Source organism: Marmota monax, unplaced genomic scaffold, assembly GCF_021218885.2.
Source record: "Marmota monax isolate L192 unplaced genomic scaffold, Marmota_monax_Labrador192_F-V1.1 WCK01_AAM20220418_F8-fsc00033, whole genome shotgun sequence".
NCBI classification, from domain to species: domain Eukaryota; kingdom Metazoa; phylum Chordata; class Mammalia; order Rodentia; family Sciuridae; genus Marmota; species Marmota monax.
The window spans coordinates 641,085-652,196 of record NW_026694282.1 but is presented as its reverse complement, the minus strand read 5'-3'; the positions used below and the strand labels follow the sequence as shown (position 1 = coordinate 652,196).

Genomic DNA, 11,112 nt, shown 5'->3' with positions numbered 1-11,112 from the left:
AGACTCAGTAAAGATCTACCCTTACCAATGCAGGTGGGCAACATCCAATCCATTGAGGGCCTGAACAGAACAAAAAGGAAGAGAAAAGGCAGATTTGCTTTCTCTGCTTGCACTTGGACATCATGTTTTGTCCATGGACATTAACATGCTTGACTCTTAAGACTTTCGTGTTTGGAGTGGAACTATGCCAACAACATTCCGGGACCTCTATCTGCACATGACAGATTGTGAGACTTCTTAGCCTTTGTATTGCACAAGCAATCTCTTGTAATGAATCTTTCTTTATATACTTGTGTGTGTGTGTGTGTGTGAGTGTGTGTGTGTGTGTGTGTGTGTGTGTGTGATAGCTGCCATGTATTGGTGAGGGTGTTTGTATATATAGGCACATACACACAACCTTTCTCTGGAGAATTCTAATATAGCAAGATTCATGCTTATACTCCCCTATATGTGGTACATGGAAGTTATCTGGTCTTATAAATTTGCCCAAAACAGAACAATAGAAAAATGCAAAGAAATTGTGAACTCATTTGCCTGCAGCATGTAAATTGCTTGGTATAAGGATACATCTTCAAATACTCAGATGCTGATCAATTTTCAGCTTAAAAGATGACCAGATGCTAGTTCAGAGGGAAAGGTTATATGCTATAAAAATACTTCATGCCAGATATGGGAGTAGTGTAGAAATTGGAGCCTATATAAATACTTTGGTGTTATTCCATTTGGAAACATGCCATGAAAAATAACCTAGAGTAGTTCTGAAAAAGTGTCAATAAATCATCTATTTAGCTCGACATTGCAATGTACCAATTTATTTCTTTTATAAGCTTAAGTGCTCTTCAAAGCCAGACAGCATTAAAGCTCTAGTTTGAAATTTGCCCTCAGATAGGCCTAAAGGATAACCAAAAACTAGTTTAGAGAAAAGATTAGGGAAGGTGTTCGACTTCATTTGTTCTAAAATAACTGACATTTCATGTAGGACCCCTAGCCTTAATAGGATTTTGAACTAAAAGACTTATGCAATGGCTTCCAGTATACTTTTCCTTCCTAAGTGGACCCTAGTCATTACATAATCTTTTATTTCTTCTCTTCTATCACCCCTTTCTTATAAACACGTCTTTGCCTCTTCCTGCACCTCTGTCATTCTAACTGGCTAGTTAGTAGTCTCTTGCTGCATTACTAAGTCATGCGAGAGTGACCTCAGAACAAGGACATTGGCAGTTAGTTTACTGTAGCATTATTGGAGGAGAGAAAGGACTCAGTGGCATGGGAGAAACTCGGAATACAACAGCTTAATTAAAAGGTGGCTTCATCAAAAGTCTTCAGTATATTAATGATCATGTGATTCATAAGGTATGGGACACATATCACATACAATGTCAAACATACTTGGGATGCTTTTTTGACTTCACAATTTCTTTTGGTGAGAAGGAAAAATGTTCTTGGATGCCCTATGTTCAGAGCCAGGACAAAATGGCCCTTACTGTGTTGAAGAACAAAATTTAAAATCTAAGACAGTTTAGGAAAGGTATGTATTCAGAAACTTGCATAAGAGAACTCATCTGTGGTCTCTTACATTAGCAGGTGTACAAAGGGGTGTGTGTGTTTTATAGACTTTGAAAGATGAAATAATGAGTCTCTCTGATTGCCAAGCATTCTGTTAGGATGGGACTTAGGAACTGGGGGTCACTTTTTAAATTTGTCTTCAAAGGTATTTGGCTCTCATCCGCTATAAGGGGACAAGTGATCAGTGTAAGTACATTTCACAGAAGGAAGAAGGTGTGGGGTCTGATGGGGCTCACTGCCATCACCTGTCATTGTCCTTACAGAAGGAGTTGCTTATCAAATAGCTTCTCAAATGTGACAATGGGTCAGAATATGTAACTCAGGATTAAAGATTTCTGAGAGCCAGTTACTATACTAAGTTACTATACTATATTCTTGCATTAACTTTCCATGTAGCATTTTTCTTTATTTAAGGACACCAAACTTTGAGGAAGTTTTATTCCATTTTACACATGGAGAGGAATTAATTGTCCAAGTTAATGACATAATAATTATGAAGTTCAGTCTCTAGTCTGACCAACTCTGAAAGTTCTTCCCAATACACCATTCTTTTTCTCTTACTGAATCCTGGTAAATCCAGAAGTACAAGCGTTTCATATTATTTGATATCTCACAGGTCACAATAGAGTACACTACAAAAAGAGACCAAATTTTGGTTATACTGAAATACTGTCAAATTAGGAATTACTTGTCACAAATATAATATTCATCTGCTTTTTTCCCACTCTGAGATCCCTATTTTGGGAAAATATGTTTGCTTATTTTTGTTCTATGATATTTGCTGCTACTGTACTTGATCTAAAGTGTTTTTCCAGGCCTATGATGATTCTCAATAAATACTTCAATAATGGATGAAGATAGAGTTTAGAATTAGAATAAAGAGTTACATTGTTTTATGCATGGTTTTCAACATTTGAAATTAACCCAACATTCTAAATTTATTTTTTTAATATTTAAAAAAAATTTTTTAGTTGTAGATGGACACAATATCTTCATTTTATTTATTTATTTTTTATGTGGTGCTGAGGATCGAACCCAGCGCCTCATCCATTCAAGGCAAGCGCTCAACCACTGAGCTACAACCCCAACCCCTCCAAACTTGTTTTATACTGTTCGCCCATCTTCCACAACTCATATCCTCTTCTTTAAAAAGTCAGCTACTTTTACTTTATAGAAAATCTGTTAACATTTCGATTCAGTTTCTTTCTGTCTTCCTTTTCTTTCTATTTAAACTTCCCCCATAATTCAAAACTCAGCTCAAGCCTTCATGAAGATAATTAGTGCAAAGGAATGTCTGAACAGAGAAAACTGGTCTTCTTTATAAAGTGGATATTTTCTCCAATTTAATACGGATTCAAATAATAAGGAATGGTCATCCACAGTTCTCACCCAGGTTTAGAATCTAGAAACACTGCAGATTTGGGTTTATCTGTTGTCCCTACCACCACTCTTCCCCTTAATCTGCTAGTAGAATCCTGAAAAGCAATTCAAAACATCATATCATTCTACCTATATATTCTTCAGATAAGGGTTTTACTCTGAAATCTTAATTCACTTTGTCATTTATTAGTTTTGTGATTGTGGGAGGTTTTTCAAAATCATTCTGAACTGTTTCTTCTTTGACATGGTAATGGTGATGAAGGTGATGATGATGATGGTGATGATGGTGGTCATGATGATGATGATACAAACACATGCATTCATTTCTTGCAGTGGTCCCATCAGGCATAAATGAGATAATATCTGTGAAGAGTTTTAGCATATAGTGAAAACTTAAGCAAATTTTAGTTCTCTTATCCACTTGTAGCATTTTCTGAAGACATTTTATTGAATGCTTTCCTTTTAAATCATATTACTCCAATTTGTGTAGCTCTACTCCTTTATATTCCATTAGCAATTAAAAATTATATTCTACCTCATTCAAAATATATATGAAGCATAAGAGAAGACAGAAAAATAATCCAATAAATGTGGGCCAAGGAAAAAAAAATGAATTAAAGAAATACATTGGAGGGTTAAATGCAAAGAAATGTTTAATATGCTATAGTAATGTAATGCAATTGTGAGAGGTACTGAAGTTTGGATATTTAAATACACATAGATGTAAATGCATATATTTGTAAACTGTGTGTTAGTTCTGTATCTATACTGAGGTTGCTAACTATAAACAGAAGAGTTCTTACCTTCACTGTTTACTTTCTCCTGAAGAATGACCGGCACTGAAATCAATAGCTGGTTCTCATGGAGATGATTTTTGTCAGAGAGATTGTTGAAAAATTATTGTGTTTTAAAATGTCATGTTTAATGATTTCCTCTGATTTCAACAATAAAACTGACTACAATTTATTGAGGTATAAAATACAGTGGAATGCTAGCTCTTAGTTTATAACTATAGAGACTAAGTGTCTCACTGAACTAGAAACAATTTTACTTCTTTCTGTCAATATTTTGTCTTTCAATTCCTTCCTTTGACTTAACTATGTTAGGTAGTAGATCCCATATGATGTTGAGTAGAAGCACTTAGATGAGAGTTTTTCTAATGTTTCTCTTGATCCAAGGGGACTTGTTTAATATTTTGTAATTGATTAGACTAGTTGTGGGGTTTTATAGATGTCTTTTTTTCCTAATTGAGAAAGCTCTTTTTCTTTCCTAGTATTTCTGAGAATGTTTATCTTGAATGGAATTGAATTCTGTGAAATGTCTTTGGTTTGTGTATTGAAAAGTCATATAGCTTTTCCCCCTTTGGTCTTTTAATATTGTGTTTTATAATGATTGACTTTTGAGTGTTACAGTAACCTTACATTCCTGGAACAAACCCCACTTGGACATATCATGTTATCCTTTTTACATGTCCCAAGTTGCATGTACCTAGAGTTTGTGAAGAAATTTTGTGTATATCCTATAGGTCTTTAATTTTTGTCTTCCTAAAATGTTTTAGTTAGATTTTGGTATCAGGGTAATGTTATAGGCAATAAAATAAGGTCAGAAGTATTTCAAAGACTATTTTCTGAAAGTGTTCGTGTGAGATTGGCATTATTTCTTCCTCAACTGTTTGCTACAATTCACTAGCAAAACCCATCATGACTTGGAGCTTTCTTTGTGGGATCTTAAAAAGAAATTACTAAATCAATTTCTTTATTAGCTATGTCTTCTCATATATATGTATGTATATTAATATAGGAAGGTATCCTTTCCCCTTATTTCTTCTTGTGTCAGTTCTGAAATACTATTGTGATTTTCAGGAAAAAGTCTTAAACTTTATTCAAGTTGTCAAATTGATTGGCATACAAACATCCACATACAGTTATTTCCTTGTGCTCATGATTCTAGTAAGTGGCAAAGAACAAGGCAAGCCATCTTGTGACCTCATGTCCAGTAATTTATCTAATATCCTAACACACAATACAAATTATGACTGAATGAATTGGGCAAATATTTGTTATTAACCTATCATGCACGAAAGTTTTTGCAATGCTGTGGAAATTAAAATGTTTACGATGATATCTTTGGCTTTAAGTATTCCATAGTCTAGTAAAGCAGACAAACTATAGATTTTTGATACAAAGTGATAAGAGCTACCATAAATTGCAGATCACAAAAGAGGAAGTAATTAATTACCCCTGGAAGTGGAGAGATCAGAGAAGGGTTTATAGAGAGGGAAATATTTACCCTGGGCCTAAAAGGAGCTATGGGAATTTCCCAGTAGAAAAAAAACTCATGGTATTGAAGCGAGAACATGGAAAGGAACCCAGGTATGAAAAGGCAGGTTGTATTCAAGGAAGAATGACCAATCTGTGCTAGTAGAGGGTTATGTTCAGAAGAAGAGTTTAAGATGTAGGTGGGGGGAGGTTTTGAAAGCTCTAGTCATACATGCCTGCTAGTTGGTATCTGAGCAGCCACTTAGGTTCCCTAAGACATGGCACAATCAGGGTGTAGAGACTGAACAGAACTGGCTGTACTCCTCAAAAATGGATTTGGAACTAGATGCATAGGATCACCTGGAGAGGTTTGTTAAAAATGCAGATTCCTGAATCCAATCCCATCTCCATTCATTGGCACCAGGACAGGAAATGTGTCTGTTCCGGCCCTCAGGTGATTCTTGACACACACCAAAATTTGAAAATAAATTGGAGTAGAATTTTGGATTTCAAACTGTTCTCTGATCCAGGTTCTCCTGAACTTACTTCTAACAAATCACCTCCTTTTTGTTTTCATTTTGAACATCCACATAAAACTTTACTGTACCAAGGGGTTTCTGCAGTTAAAAATAGAAAACCATGGGATTAGAGATTAGAAAAACTAGTGTTGCATAAATCACTTAGAAGCCACAGCAGTGATTTCTAAGTTCCTTATTTTATTTTATTTTTTTGGTACCAGGATTGAACTCAGGGGCACTCAACCACTGAGCCACATCCCCAGTTCTATTTTGATTTTATTTAGAGACAAGGTCTCACTGAGTTGCTTAGTGCCTCACTTTTGCTGAGGCTGGCATTGAATTCCCCATCCTCCTGTCTCAGCCTCCGGAGCTGCTGGGAGCTGGGATTGCAGGTGTGTTCCTCCACACCCACCTTCTAAGGTCCTTCAGACTCGCCAGAAGGAATGGGGAAGAGAGCAGTAAACTTGAGCCACATCCCCAGCCTTTTTAATTTTGAGACAGAGTCGCACTAAGCTGCTTAGGGCCTTCCTAAGTGGTCACTCCTCATTCCTAAGATATTGTCAACAAAACTTGTAGAAGAGCTGTAGAGAATGAGGAAGCAGAGGTAGTTGAGGATTACTCCGAGTAAGAGTGCTCATTTAAGTCCCTAGGACCTTTATTTGTGTATCTTTTCCACTTTTTGACCCCTGTCAACTCAATAATGATAGCAGAAAATCACTAAATACAAACTATAAGATTGTTATGTTTATACCCAAGTTGGCAGTTTAACTCACCAAAGTCACTTGCTTAGAGGATTAATCCTTAAACTAATTATTTATCATTCAGCATTACCACCTCTCACTATAAAGTACCTAGATTTAGTTTAAAAAAATAAATGTCTGTCTAATCTAGAGAACAGGCAGACATGAGCTGGGAAATTATGCTGTTACAATGATTCAGTGCCAGAAATTCTCCTCTTTTCTGGGACAGTGAGCCAAATTTACTGCTCTGTTCTTGAGCAGAAAGAATTCACAATCAAAATAAAATAACAACAAAAAACCCCTTAGAGTTCAAAAATACATAATTTTAAAAGCTTGGAATAGAGACTGTTTCCATGATCTTAAAATCTTTTTGGTTTTTTATTGTTTGTCTTTTATTTTTAAAACAAGCTGGATAGTTCGCTTAAGTTTAGCCCCCTGACCAAAATAAAGGTTAGGCCCCTATTATTTTGGTGCCCTTGTTGGTGGTTCTCTAACATGGCACCCCTTGGGTACAAAGAGGCTCACCAGGATGGAATTGCCACAAATAAACCAAGAGTAGTCCCTTCAGAAAACTGACACATATCTGCTGACCTGTTTGAACAGGCAAAGAAACAGAACATACTGAGTCTCGCTAATGCTAACTTCAGCGGGTTGGGGTTTTTTCTTGGGTTCTAATGAAACTAGTTCCCAGGGCCAGTAGCAAAAGCGTCCACTTACCATTCAAATTTTTGTGTTCTGATAGCCTTCTATAAAGTATCCTAACCAGTACCACTGATTAAATATAGTAGTAAAATATGACTTTGTACAGATACCCAAAAGGTAGGAATGGGATTCCCTTCCTGTTAGTCTTTCATACTAACTAGAATGTGACAATAGAGATAATCGGGAAGTTAAATGTGACCACATCACAGAAACATAGTTTAGACAATGGAGCCCAGAGCAGATCTCTTTCAGAAGAGTATCAAGAGAGAACTCTGCTCCTTTTAAGAGAGGTGGTCTTGTTGGCATATATTTTTTTTCTCTCTTTCTTTCTCTCTCTCTCTCTTTCTCTGTCACTCTGTCTCTCTCCACTTCTTTTTTCCCAGCTTAAAAAAAGTGTGATCTTGGAAATAAAAATTCTTGCCTTGACTCAGCTTTGGTTTCCTAAATGTGAGGAACTATCACATTTTTTAAAATTACATAACATGTCATTATTTTTAAATTTTTATTTTCATAGAGTACATTTTCTCATCAACAATTTCCACTGTGGGAAAATAATTTGTTACTTACAGTTTTATATTTGTGGACAGATTATTTAAGGGCTAGTAAAACACCTATGAGGATTAAGTCTGGAATCTGTAATATCCAGATACATCTATGAGGGAGAACTTTTCCCTACATGGAATTTCTCTAAGTTCAGAAATTTTGCAGGCTTTCCTTCCTAGGACTTAGAAATCTATACTGTGTTATATCAGCATCTCCTAATTTTGAAGTTTCCCTAGGACCAGTAACCATCAGTAGCTGGTGTCAATTGAAAAGAGAAGGAAGTTTCCCAGAATTAAACACTAATTTTGTGCAAAGTCTTCACTCATGTATTAGCAATCTTTTTCATTACTCTCAGGAAAAATACAGAAGTATTTTCATGTATTGATAATGAAACAATTAAATTCTCTTTAAGAGATTGATAAGCTAAAAGGCAAAGGATCATTTGGTTATGCTGAAAGTCTTCTGAGCTTGGAGACAATCCCATTATCTCTCCAGAATATAGAACTTGGTCTCACAATTCCTTGGATGCTTTTCTCTCAAAACTTTTTCTCAGAAATTAAATTCTGACAATAGTCACGTGATGAGGAGATACCGGCTATCAAACTCCTGCATTATTTTCTACTTTTTGTGAGCAGAATGTCATCACAGAGAAGAAGCAAAGGGGCAAACTATCAATTCTTTTTTTTAATATTTGTTCTTTTTTGATATACATGACAGTATAGTGTATTTTGATATATTGTACATACATAAAATATATACAATATACTATTTTAATTAGGATCCTATTCTTGTGGTTGTACTTGATGTGGAGTTACCCTGGTTTTGTATTCATATACAAGGATAGAAAATTATGTCTGATTAATTCTACTGTCTTTTCTGTTGCCCTCCTGCCTCCCTTCCCTTCATTCTCCTTTATCTAATCCAATGAACTTTTATATTACCCTTCCTACCATTTCTTGTTGTGATTAGCATCCACATATCAGAGAGAACATTCAGCCTTTGGTTTTTTGGGATTGGCTTATTTTAGCATGATGTTCTCCAGTTCCAACCATTTACCAGCAAATGCCATATTTTTGTTCTTCTTTATGGCTGAGTAATATTCCATTGTGTGTGTGTATATATACATATATGCATATGTATGTATATATATATATATATATATATATATACATATACATATACATATATACTACATTTTCTTTATCCATTCATCTGTGGAAGAGTACTTAGCTTTGTTCCATAGCTTGGCTATTGTGAATTGAGCTGCTATAAACTGATGAGATACATCACTCTAATATTCTGATGTTAAGTCCTTTGGGTATAAATAGAGAAGTGGGATAACTGGGTCAAATTGTTGTTCCATTCTAAGTTTTCTAAGGAATCTCCATACTGCTTTCCACAGTGGTTGTACCAATTTGCCGTCCCACCAGCAATGTATGAGTGTACCTTTTCCCCCACATCTTTGCCAACATTTATTGTTACTTGTATTCTTGATAATTGCCATTCTGACTAGAATGAGATGGAATCCCAGTGTAGTTTTGATTTGCATTTCTCTAATTTCTAGAGATGTTGCACATTTTGTCATATATTTTTTGACTTTTCATAGTTCTTCTTCTGTGAAGAGCTTGTTCAGTTCCTTTGCCCATTTATTGATTGGGTTATTTGGGAGTTGTTTTTGGTGTTAAGTTTTTTTGAGTTCTTTGTATATCCTGGAGATTAATGCTCTATCTGAGGTGCAGGTGGTAAAGATTTTCTCCCATTCTGTAGGCTCTCTGTTCATGTTTCTGATTGTTTCCTTTGCTGTGAAGAAGCTTTTTAGTTTGATTCCATCCTATTTATTGTTTTTTTGATTTTACTGCTTGCACTTTAGGAGTCTTGTTGAGGAAGTCCATTTCTAGGCCAAAATGATGGAGAGTTAGGCCTGCATTTTCTTCTAGTAGGCACAGGGTGATCTCTGGTCTAATGCCTAGGTCCTTGATGCACTTTGAGATTTGTGCAGGGTGAGAGATAAGGGTTCAATTTCTTTCTACTCCATATGGATTTCCAGTTTTCCCAGCACTATTTGTTGAAGAGCCTATCTTTTCTCCAATATATGTGTGATGCCCTTGTCTAGTATGAGATAAACTGTATTTATTTGGGTAGGTCTCTGTGACTTCTATTCTATACCATTGGTCTTCATGTCTGTTTTTGTGCCAATATCATGCTGTTTTTGTTACTATAACTCTAGGTATAATTTAAAGTCTGATATTGTGATGTCTCCTGCATCACTTTTCTTGCTGAGGATTGCCTTGATTCTTCTGGGCCTCTTATTTTTCTGGATGAATTTCATGACTGCTCTTTCTGTTTCTATTTTAATAGGAATTGCATGAAATCTGTATAGTGCTTTTGGTAGTATGGCCATTTTGACAATATTAATTCTGCCTATCCAAGAACATGAGAGATCTTTTCATTTTCGAAGGTCTTCTTCAATTTCTTTCTTTAGTGTTCTATAGTTTTCATTACAGAGGTCTTTCATTAGATTGATTCCCAAGTAGTTTATACAAGTAGCGAATGGGATCGTTTCCCCAATTTCTCTCTCAGCTGATTCGTCATTGGTGGCATAGAATCAGTTCTTATGGCTTTGAGTAAGAAAGGTCGGAGCTTCCATGGCATGATGACAGCTTTGCAGAGCCATCACGGTAGTAGAAATAACAAAGCCCAGCAAAGATTAAAGCTGAGAGGGCCAAAATTTCTGCCTGTGATTCAGCCCCATGAATATAGTCAGTACCAACCTGTCGAGAGCCACAGGGACTATGGAGAGTAAGGAAGAAATCCAGGGTGCAGTCCATTACAGAGCAAGTATTCGAACATGCAGCTGGAGGAAGGTCCAGGAGCAAAACATTAACAGCTCTTTTACTAGTCCAGTGAGGACATGCCGCCTTGGAACCAGAATGGCAACTTGGTGGCAGGTAAATGTGCTGGGCTCCACACCGTCCTGGGAACAGTCTGTCTTGGAACAAAGCTGTGACATGAGCAGGTCTGATTGTTGGGATTTGGAGAACTATGGCACCACAGGGGACACTCAGCCTTGAGAGAACTGCCATCATGCTTTTGAGGGCTCAAGATCATCCTCCAATCTGGCCAGACTTGTGACCCAGAACTTAAAACACAAAGGCTTCTATTATCATTCTGAAGACGGATCCATCTCTTTCTTATGAAGTTGCATTTACCAGCTCTGCAGTTTTGGGGTCATTTCTTCCATATAATTTATGAAAAGCTGAATTAGAACAAAAATGTTTGCCAACAACTCTGAGAGCTTTTTAGTCCATAAAGCAAATTTATAGATCCTGTATTTGGATCCTCACGCACACTTTAAGGGATGGTTGTATTTCCCAGTTTATAATGTGAATACTGAGGCTCAACGTG

At 36.2% G+C, this 11,112-nt stretch overlaps 1 pseudogene; it reads right to left on the bottom strand.

The window, feature by feature from the left end:
• Positions 1-10,242: 10,242 nt before the first annotated feature.
• LOC124108803 (succinate dehydrogenase [ubiquinone] cytochrome b small subunit, mitochondrial-like) lies at positions 10,243-10,790 on the bottom strand (annotated as a pseudogene).
• Between the last annotated feature and the right edge of the window lie 322 nt (positions 10,791-11,112).